The sequence below is a fragment of the Aotus nancymaae genome, unplaced genomic scaffold (assembly GCF_030222135.1).
Source record: "Aotus nancymaae isolate 86718 unplaced genomic scaffold, 86718_ANA_hifiasm-v0.15.2.pri h1tg000015l_1, whole genome shotgun sequence".
In the NCBI taxonomy this organism is placed as follows: Eukaryota; Metazoa; Chordata; class Mammalia; order Primates; family Aotidae; genus Aotus; species Aotus nancymaae.
In genome coordinates this window covers 7,509,191-7,522,470 of record NW_026988427.1, presented here as the reverse complement: position 1 = coordinate 7,522,470, position 13,280 = coordinate 7,509,191, and positions in this window count along the sequence as shown.

The window sequence follows — 13,280 nt, the reverse complement described above, 5'->3', positions numbered from 1 at the left end:
GCTGTGGAAGAGAAGGTTGGAGCGGGTTGGTGTCACTCGGGGGTTTGTGTAACTCAGGTGGAGCTGCAAGGATCCTGGCTGGGCAAGAAGTGTGAGCAGGAGCATGGAGGCTGCATGAGGGCCCCACAGAGCCACTGTGGAAAAGCTCAGATGGCTGGGTATGCACAGGGAATTATGGCCTTAGTCCATTATCTGTAGGAATGATGATTCTTTCCCTGGACATGTGGAGGCTCTGGATCAGGGTGAATGAATGCCTAGAGCTTTGGGAAATTTAACTTTGTTCTGTCAGGGGATGCTGTCTCCCCTATATTTTATGGCCCCAGGAGACTAACAATGAGGATAGATCTGGTTTATTGGAGCTGTGGCCTTGGTCTTCAGAATCAGGTCAACTCTGGTGGGGAACTCAAGGCCAATCCTGAGCTGGTCTGGCGTCATCCTATCCCCAGCAACCAACCTCTCCCCTGCAACTCCCAGCTTTGCATCTCCCAACCTTGACCTGCAAAATCCTCCCCCTTCGCTGTGTCCCTGCTGCCTGAGCCCAGATACCAATTCTCAGTGGGGCTCAGAGCCCCAGCTTTCTCAGAAATGAGCTGGGATGATTCTTCTAATCCACGAATAAGATATAACTCTCTGTTTATTTAGATCTCATTTAACTTCTGTCAGGAACATTTTGTAGTTCTTTCTTTTTCTGAGATGGAGTCTTACTCTGTTGCCCTGGCTGGAGTGCAGTAGTGTGATCTTGGCTCACTGCAAACTCTGCCTCCCAGGTTCAAGCGATTCTCCTGCCTCAGCCTCCTGAATAGCTGGGATTACAGGCACACACCACCATGCCTGGCTAATTTTTGTATTTTTAGTAGAGACAGGGTTTTGCTATGTTGGCCAGGCTGGTCTCAAACTGCTGACCTCAGGATGTCTTGACCTCTTGAAGTGCTGGGATTACGAGTGTGAGCCACTGTGCCCGACCATTTTGTAGTTCTTAAAGTATTAGGTCTTTTGTATCATTCGTTATATTTATCTTTAAATATTTGTTTTTGATGCTCTTACAAATGGCAGTTTCAACTTTTTCAATTTCCTCTTGGTCATTGCTAGTATGTAAAAATACAATTCATTTTGTCCGTAGATCTTGCATCCTGCCACTTTGCTAAGCAAACGTTAGTTCCAGTAGCTTTTTTGTAGAATCTGCTTTTCTAAATAGACAATTATGTAGCATGCATATAAAGATAGATTTATGGCAACTGTGCCTGCAGTGACAGCACTTTGGAAGACTGAGGTGGGAGGATTGCTTGAGGCCAGGAGTTCGAGGCCAGCCTGGGCAACATAGAGAGACACCCTCAACCCGCTACTGTCCTGCCATTTCTACAAAAAAAAAAAAAAAAAAAAGAAAAGAAGAGGATAGTTTAACTTTTTCCATTCAAATCTGGATTCCTTTTGTTTCTTTTTTCTTTTTCCTTCCCTTCCTTCCCTTCATTGTTTTTCATATTGCACTGGCCGGAACCTCCAGTATAATGTTGAACAGAAGTGGTAAAAGCAGACATCCTTGTCTTATTCCTAATCTTTGAGGGAATGTGTTCAGTCTTCCACCATTAAGTTTTTGTTTGTTTGTTTGGGTTTTTTTTTTTTTTTTTTGAGATGCAGTCTCATTCTGTCACGCAGGTTTGAGTGCAGTGGTGTAATCTTGGCTCTCTGCCTCCCGGGTTCAAGCGATTCTCCTACCTCAGCCTCCCAAGTAGCTGGGATTACAGCTACACACCACCATGCCTGGCTAATTTTTGTATTTTCAGTAGAGATGGGGGTTTCGCTATGCTGGCCAGGCTGGTCTCGAACTCCTGACCTCGTGATCCACCTGTGTCGGCCTCCTAAAATTCTGGGATTACAGGCATGAACCACCACCCCCAGCCTCACCATTAAATTTAATATTAGCTGAAGATTTTTCGCAGCTGTAAGACTGAGGCAGTTCCCTTCAATCTGTAGTTTGCTGAGAGTTTTTATTAGGAATCTATGTTGGATTTAGTCAAATGCTTTTCGTTATTGAGATGATCATATGACTTCTCCCTTTTTTTTTGATATGAATAATTATACTGATTGATTCTTTTAAAATTGTGGTAACAAATATATAACATAAAATTTATCATTTTACTTATTTTATAGTGTACAATCCAGTGGCATTTAGTAACATGCTGTACAACCATCTCTACTACATAGTTCCAAAATATTTTCATTTACCCAAAAAGAAACCCTGTACCCATTAGCAGTCACTTCCCATTTCTCTGTCTCCCAGCTCCTAGCAATCATGAATCCACATTCTTTCTCTATGAATTGGCCTGTTCTGGATATTTGCTATAAATGGAATAATACAATATATGTGGCCTATGTGTATAGCTTCTTTCATGCAGGATAATGTTTCCAAGGTTTAACTATGTTGTAGTGTATATCAGTATCAATTCTTTTTTTTAACTTTTTTGAGATAGAGTCTCACTCTGTTGTCCCCAGCTGGAGTACAGTGGCACCATCTCGGTTCACTGCAACCTCTGCCTCCTAAGTTCAAGCAATTCTCCTGCCTCAGCCTCCCCAGTAGCTGGGATTATAGGCACGCACCACTACACCCGGCTAATTTTTTAATTTTTGGTAGAGACAGAGTTTTACTACGTTGGCCAAGATGGTCTCGAACTGCTGACCTCAGGTGATTCACCTTCCTCAGCCTTCCAAAGTACTGGAATTACGGGTGTGAGCCACCGCACCTGGCTTTTTTTTTTTTTTTTTGGCAGGGTTTTGCTTTTTTGCCCAGGCTGGAGTGCAGGGTGTGATTTTGGCTCATTGCAACCTGAGATCGCTCAAGCCATCATCTTGCCTCAGCTTCCCAAGTAGCTGGGACTACAGGTGTGCACCATCATGCCTGGCTAATTTTGGTATTTTTTGTAGAGATGGGGTTTGGCCATGTTGCCCAGACTGGTCTTGAACTCCTTAGCTCAAGCAATCCTTCCACCTCTACCTCCCAAAGTGCTGGGATTACAGGCATGAACCACTGCACCTGAATATACTACATTTTTAATCCATTTGTCAGCTGATGGACATTTGGGTTGTTTTCACCTTTTGGCTATTGTGAGTAGCACTGCAGTAAACATTTGTGTACAGTTTTTGGAGTGAATACTTGTTTTGGTTTTTGTGGATATATACCTAGAAGTGGAATTGCCAAATTATATGCTAATTCTATTTTTAACTTTTTAAGAAGACACCAAAGTGTGTTTTACAATGGTTGCACCATTTTACATTCTACCAGCAGTGTGCAAGCGTTCCCATTTTCCCACATACTTGCCAGCCCTTATTTTTTGTTTAAAAATATATATAGCCAGCCTCATGGATGTGAAGTGGTATCTCATTGTGATTTTAATTTGCATTTACCCAATGACCAATAATGTGAAGCATCTCTTCATGTGATTGCTAGCCATGTGCATATCTTCTTTGGAGAAATATCTATTGAAGCTCTCTGCTCATTTTTTAAAATTGAATTGTTTGTCTTTTTGCTGTTGATTTATAAAAGATTTTTAAATATATTCTGGATACCAGACCCTTATCAGATATATGATACATTTTTTTCCAAGTATTTTCTCCTATTCCGTAGGTTGTCTTTTCTCTTTCTTTCCCTCCCTCCTTCCTCTCTCTCTCTCTCTCTCTTTCTTGCCACACTCTGTCACATTTTTTTCCAAGTATTTTCTCCTATTCCGTAGGTTGTCTTTTCTCTTTCTTTCCCTCCCTCCTTCCTCTCTCTCTCTCTCTCTTGCCACACTCTGTCACTCAGGCTGGAGAGTGCTGTGGCATGATCATGGCTCACTGCAGCCTCAACCTCCTGGGCTCAAGCGATCTTCCCAACTCAGCCTTCTGTGTAGCTGGGACCTACCACATTTAGCTAATTTTGTTGTTGTTGTTGTAAAGACAGGGTTCGACTATGTGTTGCAGGCTGGTCTCGGACTGCTGAGCTCAAGCAATCCTCCCGTCTCCCCTCCCTTCCCCCTTTTCCTTCCTTCCTTCCCCCTCTTCCTTCCCCTTCCTTCCTCCCTCCCCCCCTCTTTCCTTCCTCCCTCCCTCCCTCCCTCCCTTCTTTCCTTCCTTCCTTCCATCTCACTCTGTTGCCCAGGCTGGAGTGCAGTGGCACAATCATGGCTTACTGCAGCCTTGACCTTCCAGGCTCAAGGAACCCTCCTACTTCAGCCTCACCAGTAGCTGGGTCTACAGGTGCCTCCCATCACACTGGCTAATTGTTATTGTTGTTGTTGTTGCTGTTTAGAGACGAGGTCTTGCTATGTTGTCCAGGCTGGCCTCAAACTCCTGGGCTCAAGTGATCCTCCTGCCTCGGTCCCCCAAATTTCTGGGATTATAGAAGTGAGCCACCATGCCTGGCCCATTTTCTTTCTTTCTTTTTTTTTTTTTTTGAGACGGAGTTTCGCTCTTTTTACCCAGGCTGGAGTGCAATGGCGCGATCTCGGCTCACCGCAACCTCCGCCTCCTGGGTTCAGGCAATTCTCCTGCCTCAGCCTCCTGAGTAGCTGGGATTACAGGCATGCGCCACCGTGCCCAGCTAATTTTTTGTATCTTTAGTAGAGACGGGGTTTCACCATGTTGACCGGGATGGTCTCGATCTCTTGACCTTGTGATCCACCCCCCTCAGCCTCCCAAAGTGCTGGGATTATAGGTGTGAGCCGCCGCGCCCGGCCCCATTTTCTTACTGTTGAGTTTGGATCATTCTTTGTTTTCCAGAGTTACTTATCAGATATATGATTTGCCTAATGGTCTTTGGATGGCAAAGTTGTCCCTGTTTAAGAATCACCACTCTAGATCTTATTACCACTTTACAGGAAATTCAGGGTTCAGAAGAGTATGCTAAATGCCACCACAGGAATGTAAGCAGGAGAGTCCACACTGAGGTAAACTACAGAACAAATGATACGGTTTCTTTAACAACAATAACAAATTTTAAAGAAAAGAGAGAAATTGTCAATTAAAGAAGATTTAAGAAAATAATTTTTTTTTTTGAGATGGAGTCTTGTTCTCTCACCCAGGCTAGAGTGCACTGGTACTATCTCAGCTCTGCCACCCAGGTTCCTGCCTCAGCCTCCCAAGTAGCTAGGACTACAGGTGGGCACCACCATGCCTGGCCAATTTTTATATTTTTAGTAGAGACAGGGTTTTGCCCTCTGGCCAGGATGGTCTTGAGCTCCTGACCTCAAGTGATCCACCCTCCTTGGCCTCCCAATGCGCTGGGATTACAGGCATAAGCCACCATGCCTGGCCAGAAAAGAGCATTCTTAAAGGCAGTGAGCTAGGAAATTTCCTGAAATAAAATTTCAGCATCTGGAGATAATGATGCTCCAAGATTAAGAGATTCTACTCAAAATAAATAAATAAATAAGGAGGAAAAAAAATGATGCTCCAAGAGACTTCAAACCAGGAGAATGTTAAGGAGTGGAAGTAGGATTGGGGCCTCCCATACCATAGGGACCAGCTACCTGCCTAGGACAGGGGATTAGCAGACACCACTGTGAGGGAACACTCCAGTTCCCAGCACAGAAGAGACAGGCACCTCCTAGAAGTGAATTTGAAACTACTCAGCCATGGCGTGGTGGCTCACATCTGTCACCCCAGCTTTTTGGGAGGCCAAGGAGGGTGGATCACTTGAGGTCAGGAGTTCGAGACCAGCCTGGGCAATATGGTGAAACCTCGTCTCTACCAAAAATACAAAAATTATCCAGGTATGGTGGTGCACGCTTGTGGTCCCAGCTACTTGAGAGGCTCAGGTGGGAGGATCACTTGAGCCTGGGAGGCGGAGGCTGCAGTGAGCTGAGATTGCGCCACTGACTCCAGCCTGGATGACGGTAAGGAAACCCCGTCTGAAAGCAACAACAACAAAAGAAGTAGGACTCAGTGTTTCTCTCAGTGTTTAGCCCAGAGGAAAGTCAAAGGGCTGGAAGATCGGAGGATCCCCTGCCTCAAACAGGTAAGGGTCAGCCTCTATAAGCAGCACAGGCCCAGGGAGTGGCGTGCTACCTTAATGGGCAGTAAAGATACTGAAAGGCAGGAGAAAGCTGTTGGGCAGATTTCACAGAAGAAAACGTTAACTTCATGCTTGGGTATCGGGTTGGGAAAAAGAGAGTCCAAGCACAGGACATCTTCTGGTTGGATGTACCTGCAGCCTTCCTGTGGCCTCAGAGGGCCTGAATTTTCTAGGGAGAGACAAGCAGACCAGGGACAGGTGCAGACTTACTGGGAAAATCATGAAATCTGAGGATCTACAACTATGGTGGAGCATCCCAGGGACCCTGTGCCCCACCCAGCACCAGCCAGGACTTACCAAGTATTCCAGGAACCTCCGAACATCTCATCTTCATAGATGTGTGTTTCACAGTGCAGGGGCTGTGAAAAGAAAATAAATCTTGGGGCCCCCAGATCACTAAGCTAAAGGGAAAAGGTCAAGCTGGGAATTGCTTAGGACAAATTGCTTCCCATTCTATTCAGTCACCCCTCTGTTCACTGAGATAAATGCATATCTGATTGCTTCCTTTGGAGAGGCTACTCAGAAACTCAAAAGAATGCAACCATTTGTCTCTTATCTACCTACAGCCTGGAAGCTCCCTCTCCATGGAGCTGTCCCACCTTCCTGGACTGAACCAATGTTCATCTTATTTTTATTATTTTTTTCCTTTTTATTTTAAAGATGGGGTTTCACCATGATGGCCAGGCTGGTCTTGAACTCCTGACCTCAGGTGATCCACCCACCTCGGCCTCCCAAAGTGCTAGGATTACAGGTGTGAGCCACCACGCCTGGCCATCATCTTATATAGGTTGATTGATGTCTCATGTCTCCCTAAAATGTATAAAACCAAACTGTACTCGGACCACCTTGGGCTTATGTTGTCAGGACCTCCTGAGGCTGTGTCATGGGCATGTGTCCTCAACCTTGGCAAAATAAACTTTCTATATTAACTGAGACCTGTCTCAGATATTTGGGGTTCACATTTTGGTAACCATGGAAGGATTCTGAGTGGAGATGCCCCTGACCTCTGGCAAATCTCCTATCGGTGCTTGGTACCAGCATGAGCTACCTTTATGGCTCAAAGCAAGAGGACAATTTGCTGAGGTCTGGGAGCACCCCCCCCAACCAGTGAATCCCTGATCTCCCAAAATTTGGTTGAGATCTGAAGTTCATTTTGCTGTACAATTCCTTTTTTTGTAGTTTTATGTGCTTCCAACAGGAAGGCAAGATTTCCTGCTTCCATGATGATTGAAGGCCTATAATGCCTTTATGGAGTCTGAGCTCGCTCCCAGCAGGGAGGACGAGTTTGACTTTTTTCCTGCTTCTTGGATGGTAGAGAGCAGTCTTCAGCCTGAGGCCCATCTCTAGGTAAGTAGCTGAATTGGGGTTTTGTCTTGGCTAAAGTTTAACAACCAGTTGATCATAATTTCTCTTTACCATTATAGTGCTCAGTGACCATGTTGTTGGGGTTTTTTTGTTGTTATGTGTTCTAGTCTTTCTCCCATTAGATTTGACCAACTCTACCTGACTTGGTCAAATCCACATGTGAATTCCAAATTATGGGTAACAAAGCCTCTCTAATTTGGCTAAAATTCTGTGCAGCTACAAAAGAGGAAAAACAAAAACAATCTCCCCTCCACCCAAAACCAGGTGCCTGGTTTCTGTGTTTGCTTCCTGTCTTTTAAAAAAATCTTTTTTTTGCAGGGGAGGGGTTGGGGGGACAGGGTCTCACTCTGTCGCTCAGACTGGAGTGCAGTGGCACTGTCTCAGCTCACCACAACCTCTGCCTGACCTTTGTTCAAGCAATTCTCCTGCCTCAGCCTCCTGAGTAGCTGGGATTACAGGTGCATGCCACTAAGGCCTGGCTAAATTTTGCATTTTTAGTAGAGACAGGTGTCATCATATTGACCTGGCTGGTCTCGAGCTCCTGACCTCAAATGATCCACCGATCTTGGCCTCCCAAAGTGCTGGGATTACGGGCATGAGCCACTGCACCTGGCCAAAAAAAGAAATTCTTTCATTTACTTTTCTTCAACCCTATACCTCCTTCCTTCTTTGCCATCTGCTGTACCAGAAAATCTAGAGAAGGCTTCCAATGACTTGATCCTCTTTAAGGAATTCAGAACAAAGGCACCACTCACCCCTTTTGAGGTGTTCTGTTTTCTTCTTGGAGTTTCGAGAGTCATGGGCAGATTCGTCATAGGTCTAAGGCTCTGTTTTCCTGTATTGCACGACCTGAACTCTTTGGCTTTGGGGTACCAGAGATTATCTTGTACTGTGAGAGGATTTGACCTTGGTGGGTGGAATGGTGGATGAGAGCTACAAAGTAGGGGTGATCGAGCACTGTTTCCAGGAAGTGGTCTTGGCTGTTGGCTTTTGTTTTTGTTTTTGTCTTTTTTTTTTTTTTGCTCTCCTAGAAAGTTGTTGTTTAAGGATGCTAATTCTAGTTCAGAGATGCTTTGAAAATTAATCTCAATTTGGCTTGTCTGTGCACGTTTGTGTGAGGAACTGAACTGTTGTTTTCATAAGCAAATGAGAGACTGAGTTTTCTCAACATCTAAGGGAAAGGGCATTTGCTCCTTCCAGCCAAAAGGCACCCCTGGGTGATGGGGGGGCCTTGTGAGAGTGTCTGGGGGATTCACCCCCTGTGACGTGCAGTTGCCCCACAGGGAAATCCCCAACAAAAATTAATTTTTTGAAAAAGGCTTGTCTAAGAAACCCATATAAGAGCTGATCACCCAGCATTCTGAGCCCTCTCAGAGGTGATAGGCCTCTGGAGAGAGGAACTGAGACACAGAAGAGGGTGTAAGGGACTTGGTGGTGACACGCTGTGGAGTCCTGCACACAAGTAGCACACATCAATCCACCACACAAAGTCCTAGGCCACCACTCAGCTCCTCCTTTTAAAAACAAAAAAAAAAAAGTGGTAAACAAATAATCTTAAGAATGAGGAGAAAATGAGGAGAATGACCCCCTTGAGAGCACTCCATAGGTTTTACGGCACCTCTGCTTGCCAGAGTTTGTGTAAAATGGAAGTGATATGGTGTTTGTACACATTCATATTAAGGAAAGAGAGCCCTACGGTTGACCTTCAAACTGTAGAGCTCCCAAGTCCTCTTTTTCTCTATTTTGTTTTCTGCCTGCTTTAAGTCTGCTGTTACTTTTCTATTAAGGTAAAAACCACTGTTTGGATCCAACAGGTTCTTTTCAAAAGCTGGTGAATTTGTATTTATCTCATGGCTAAAGTTCTGAGGTAAAAGCTATAGGATCTGTGTGTGTGTGTGTGTGTGTGTGTGTGTGTATGTGTGTTTGTATTTAAAAGGTCTTTATAATTTCTATAATTTTATGTTTAATTGGCAATTAAATCTTTTATTTTTTATATATATTAAAAAACGTTAAATATTCATAAACTTTAAAATATTATTCACTTTTTTTTCATGTTTAATCAACTGTTTAATTAAATCTGGGTGATACTTTTTTTTTTAGATGGGGTTTCACCATGTTGGTCAGGCGAGTCTTGAACTCCCGACCTCAGGTGATCCACCCGCCTTGGCTTTCAAAGTGCTTGGGTTACAGGCGTGAGCCACCGCGCCCGGCCAAATCTGTTTTAATTTCCCTCTAGCACACCCTACTTTTTTCTCAGTACCTTATGATGTAAATTTGGCTATTAAATTTTCACCTTAGTTGTTTCCTTTAATAAATTTAAGGCAGTTTAGCTGACAATTGCCTAGTGTAGTGAAACAGGTTATCAAAAATTTGAAAGTCTAAGATAGGAAAATAAAAAGTTTTTTTTTTTTTTGAGACGAGTTTCACTCTTTGTTGCCCAGACTGGAGTGCAGTGGCGTGATCTTGGCTCACTGTAACCTCCGCCTCCCAGGTTCAAGTGATTCTCCTGTCTCAGCCTCCCAAGTAGCTGGGATTAAAGGTGTCTGCCACCACACCCGGCTAAGTTTTGTATATTTAGTAGAGACGGGGTTTCACCATCTTGGCCAGGCTGGTGTCTAGCTCCTGACCTCAGGTGATCCACCCACCTTGTCCTTCCAAAATGCTGGGACTACAGGTGTGAGCCACTGCACCTGGCAGGCAAAAAAAATTTCTGAATTTATAAGATATACTTCTTTTTTGTGAGATGGTGTCTTGCTGTGTTACCCAGGCTGGAGTGCAGTGGTGCGATCTTGGCTCACTGCAACCTCTGCCTCCTGGGTTCAAGCAATTCTCCTGCCTCAGCCTCCCAAGTAAATGGGATTACAGGCACCAGCCACCATGCCCAGCTAATTTTTGTATTCTCAGTAGAGATGGAGTTTACCACGTTGCCCAGGCTTGTCTCAAACTCCTGACCTCACGTGATCTGCTTGCCTTGGCCTTCTACAGCACAGTGCTGGGATTACAGGCATGAGCCTCTGCACCTGGCCGGAAAACATTCTTTCTTAATAAAAGAAAAAAAGCGTGTTTTTTTTTAAAAAGGTGAAGAATTTTTGTCTAATTCAAAGATTATTTAAAGGTTATATATAAAAAAGGTAAAAGAAACCAGGAAATAAGAGAGATCTTAAGAAAGTTATAAAAATAAAGAGATTTGTTGTTGTTTTGTTGTTGTTGTTGTTGGTAAGAAAGCTTAAAGAGACATATATATATATATTTTTTTTTTCCTTTTTTTTTTTTGAGATGGAGTTTTGCTCTTGTCACCCAGGTCGGAGTGTGATGGTGCGATCTCAGCTCACTGCAGCGTCCACCTCCCAGGTTCAAGTGATTCTCCTGCCTTAGCCTCCCAAATAGCTGGGATTACAGGTGCCTGCCACCACATCCAGCTAATTTTTGTATTTTTAGTTTTCACCATGTTGGCTAGGCTGATCTCAAACTCCTGACCTCAGGTCATCTTCCCACCCTGGCCTCTCAAACTGCTGGAATTACAGGTGTGAGCCACTGCGCCCAGCCATGAGAAACAATTTTATATAAGAAATAACCTTGTATGTAAATTTAGTCCCATAATAAAATGATGGCATGTTTAAGAAAGAGGGATGTTTGGCCAGGTGTGGTGACACACCTGTAATCCCAGCACTTTGGAAGGCCAAGGTGGGAGGATCACCTGAGGTCAGAAGTTCAAGACCAGCCTGGCCAACATGGTAAAACTCCTTCTCTACTAAAAATACAAAAATGAGTTGGGCATGGTGGCGTGTGCCTGTAATTCCAGCCACTCAGGAGTCTGAGGCATAAGAATCACTTGAACCTGGGAGGCGGAGTTTGTAGTGAGCTGAGATTGTGCCATTGTACTCCAGCCTGAGTGACACAGTGAGACTCTGTCTCAAAAAAAAAAAAAGGATGTTCAGAACAAACAAGAAATTGCATGTGCCATAGTGAACCATGGGGGCCACCCAGAGAGGAAAAGAAAGCAAAGGGGTTTTAAAGGCGAAATGAGGAAGGTTACATAAGTTGTTTTGAAACAATTATCCTTGGCTACAAGGATTGATAACAAAGATGGCATTAGTCCAAGATTGAACAGGCAATTGCTGGGCAGGTGTCCTTGCAGAAGTATTCTTTGTGCGTGGGTATGACGGCCTTTGTGCAAGATTGTGGTTTCAGACGGTCCTTGTTTTTTGTTGTTGTTGGTTTTTTTTTTTGAGATGGAGTTTCGCTCTTGTTGCCCGGACTGGAGTACAATGGTGCAATCTCAACTCACTGCAACCTCTGCCTCCCAGGTTCAAGTGATTCTCCTGCCTCAGCCACCTGAGTAGTTGGGATTACAGGTGTGTGTCACCATGCCCGGCTAATTTTGTATTTTCGTAGACATGGGGTTTTACCATGTTGGTCAGGCTGGTCTGAAACTCCTGACCTCAGGTTATCTGCCCGCCTCAGCCTCCCAAAGTGTTGGGATTACAGGTGTGAGCCACCATGCCCAGTCCCTTCATTATGGCCTCTTGTGTCAATTTTGTTAGAGTTTGGCATAAGTGATTCCAGTTTGATTCAGACAACTTGTACAGAAGGATGTCCACTTTTGCTACATCTATTCCATGTAGTACCGGAAATCCTAGCCAGGGAAATTAGGCAAGAAAAAGAAAGAAAAGGAACCCAGGTTAGAAAGGAAGAAGTATCTCTGTTTGCAGATGATGTGCTATTTGTTTATTTATTTATTTATTTAATTTATTTATTTTTGAGACGGAGTTTTGTTCTTGTTGCCCAGGCTGGAGTGCAATAGCGCAATCTCAGCTCACCACAACTAGCCTCCCCGGTTCAAGCCATTCTCCTGCCTCAGGCTCCTGAGTAGCTGGGATTACAGGCATGCTCCACCATGCCCGACTAATTTTGTATTTTTAGTAGAGACGGGGTTTCTCCATGTTGGTCAGGCTGGTCTGGAACTCCCAATCTCAGGTGATCTGCCCACTTTGGCCTCCCAAAATGTTGGGATTACAGGCATGAGCTACCTGCACCCAGCCTATTATTTATTTACTTTTGAATAAATAATAAATCTCACTTTCATTTCCCAGGCTGGAATACAGTGGTGTGATTGTCAGAGGACAGGGCTCCCAATCCAGACTCCAAGAGAGGGTCCTTGGATCTCGTGCAAGAAAGAATGCAGGGTGAGTCCTTGGTGCAAAGTGACAACAAGTTTATTAAGAGAGTAAAGGAATGAAAGAATGGCTACTCCATAGACAGAGCAGCCCCAGGGACTGCTGGTTGTGTATCTTCATGGTTATTTCTTGACGATATGCTAAACAAGGCATGGATTATTCATGCCTTCCCTTTTTAGACCATACAGGGTAACTTCCTGAGGTTGCCATGGCATTCGTAAACTGTCATGGCGCTTGTGGGAGTGTAGCAGTGAAGATGGCCGGAGGTCATTCTCATCGCCATCTTGATTTTGGCGGGTTTTGGCAGGCTCCTTTACTGCAACCTGTTTATCAGCAAAGTCTTTATGACCTATATCTTTTGCTGATCTCCTATCTCATCCTGTGACTTAGAACACCTAACGGTCTGGGAATGCATCCCAGTAGGTTTCAGCCTCATTTTACCCAGCTCCTGTTTAAGATGGAGTTGCTCTGGTTCACACGCCTCTGCCACAATCATGGCTCACTGCAACCTTGACTTCCTGGGCTCAGGTGATTCCCCCACCTCAGCCTCCTGAGTAACTGGGACTACGGGTGCCATACCACCATTCCTGGATAATTTTTTTTGTAGTTTTAGTAGTGATGGGGTTTTTCCAGGTTGTCCAGACTGGTCTCAAATTCTTGGGCTCAATCTATTCACCCTCCCAAAGTGCTGG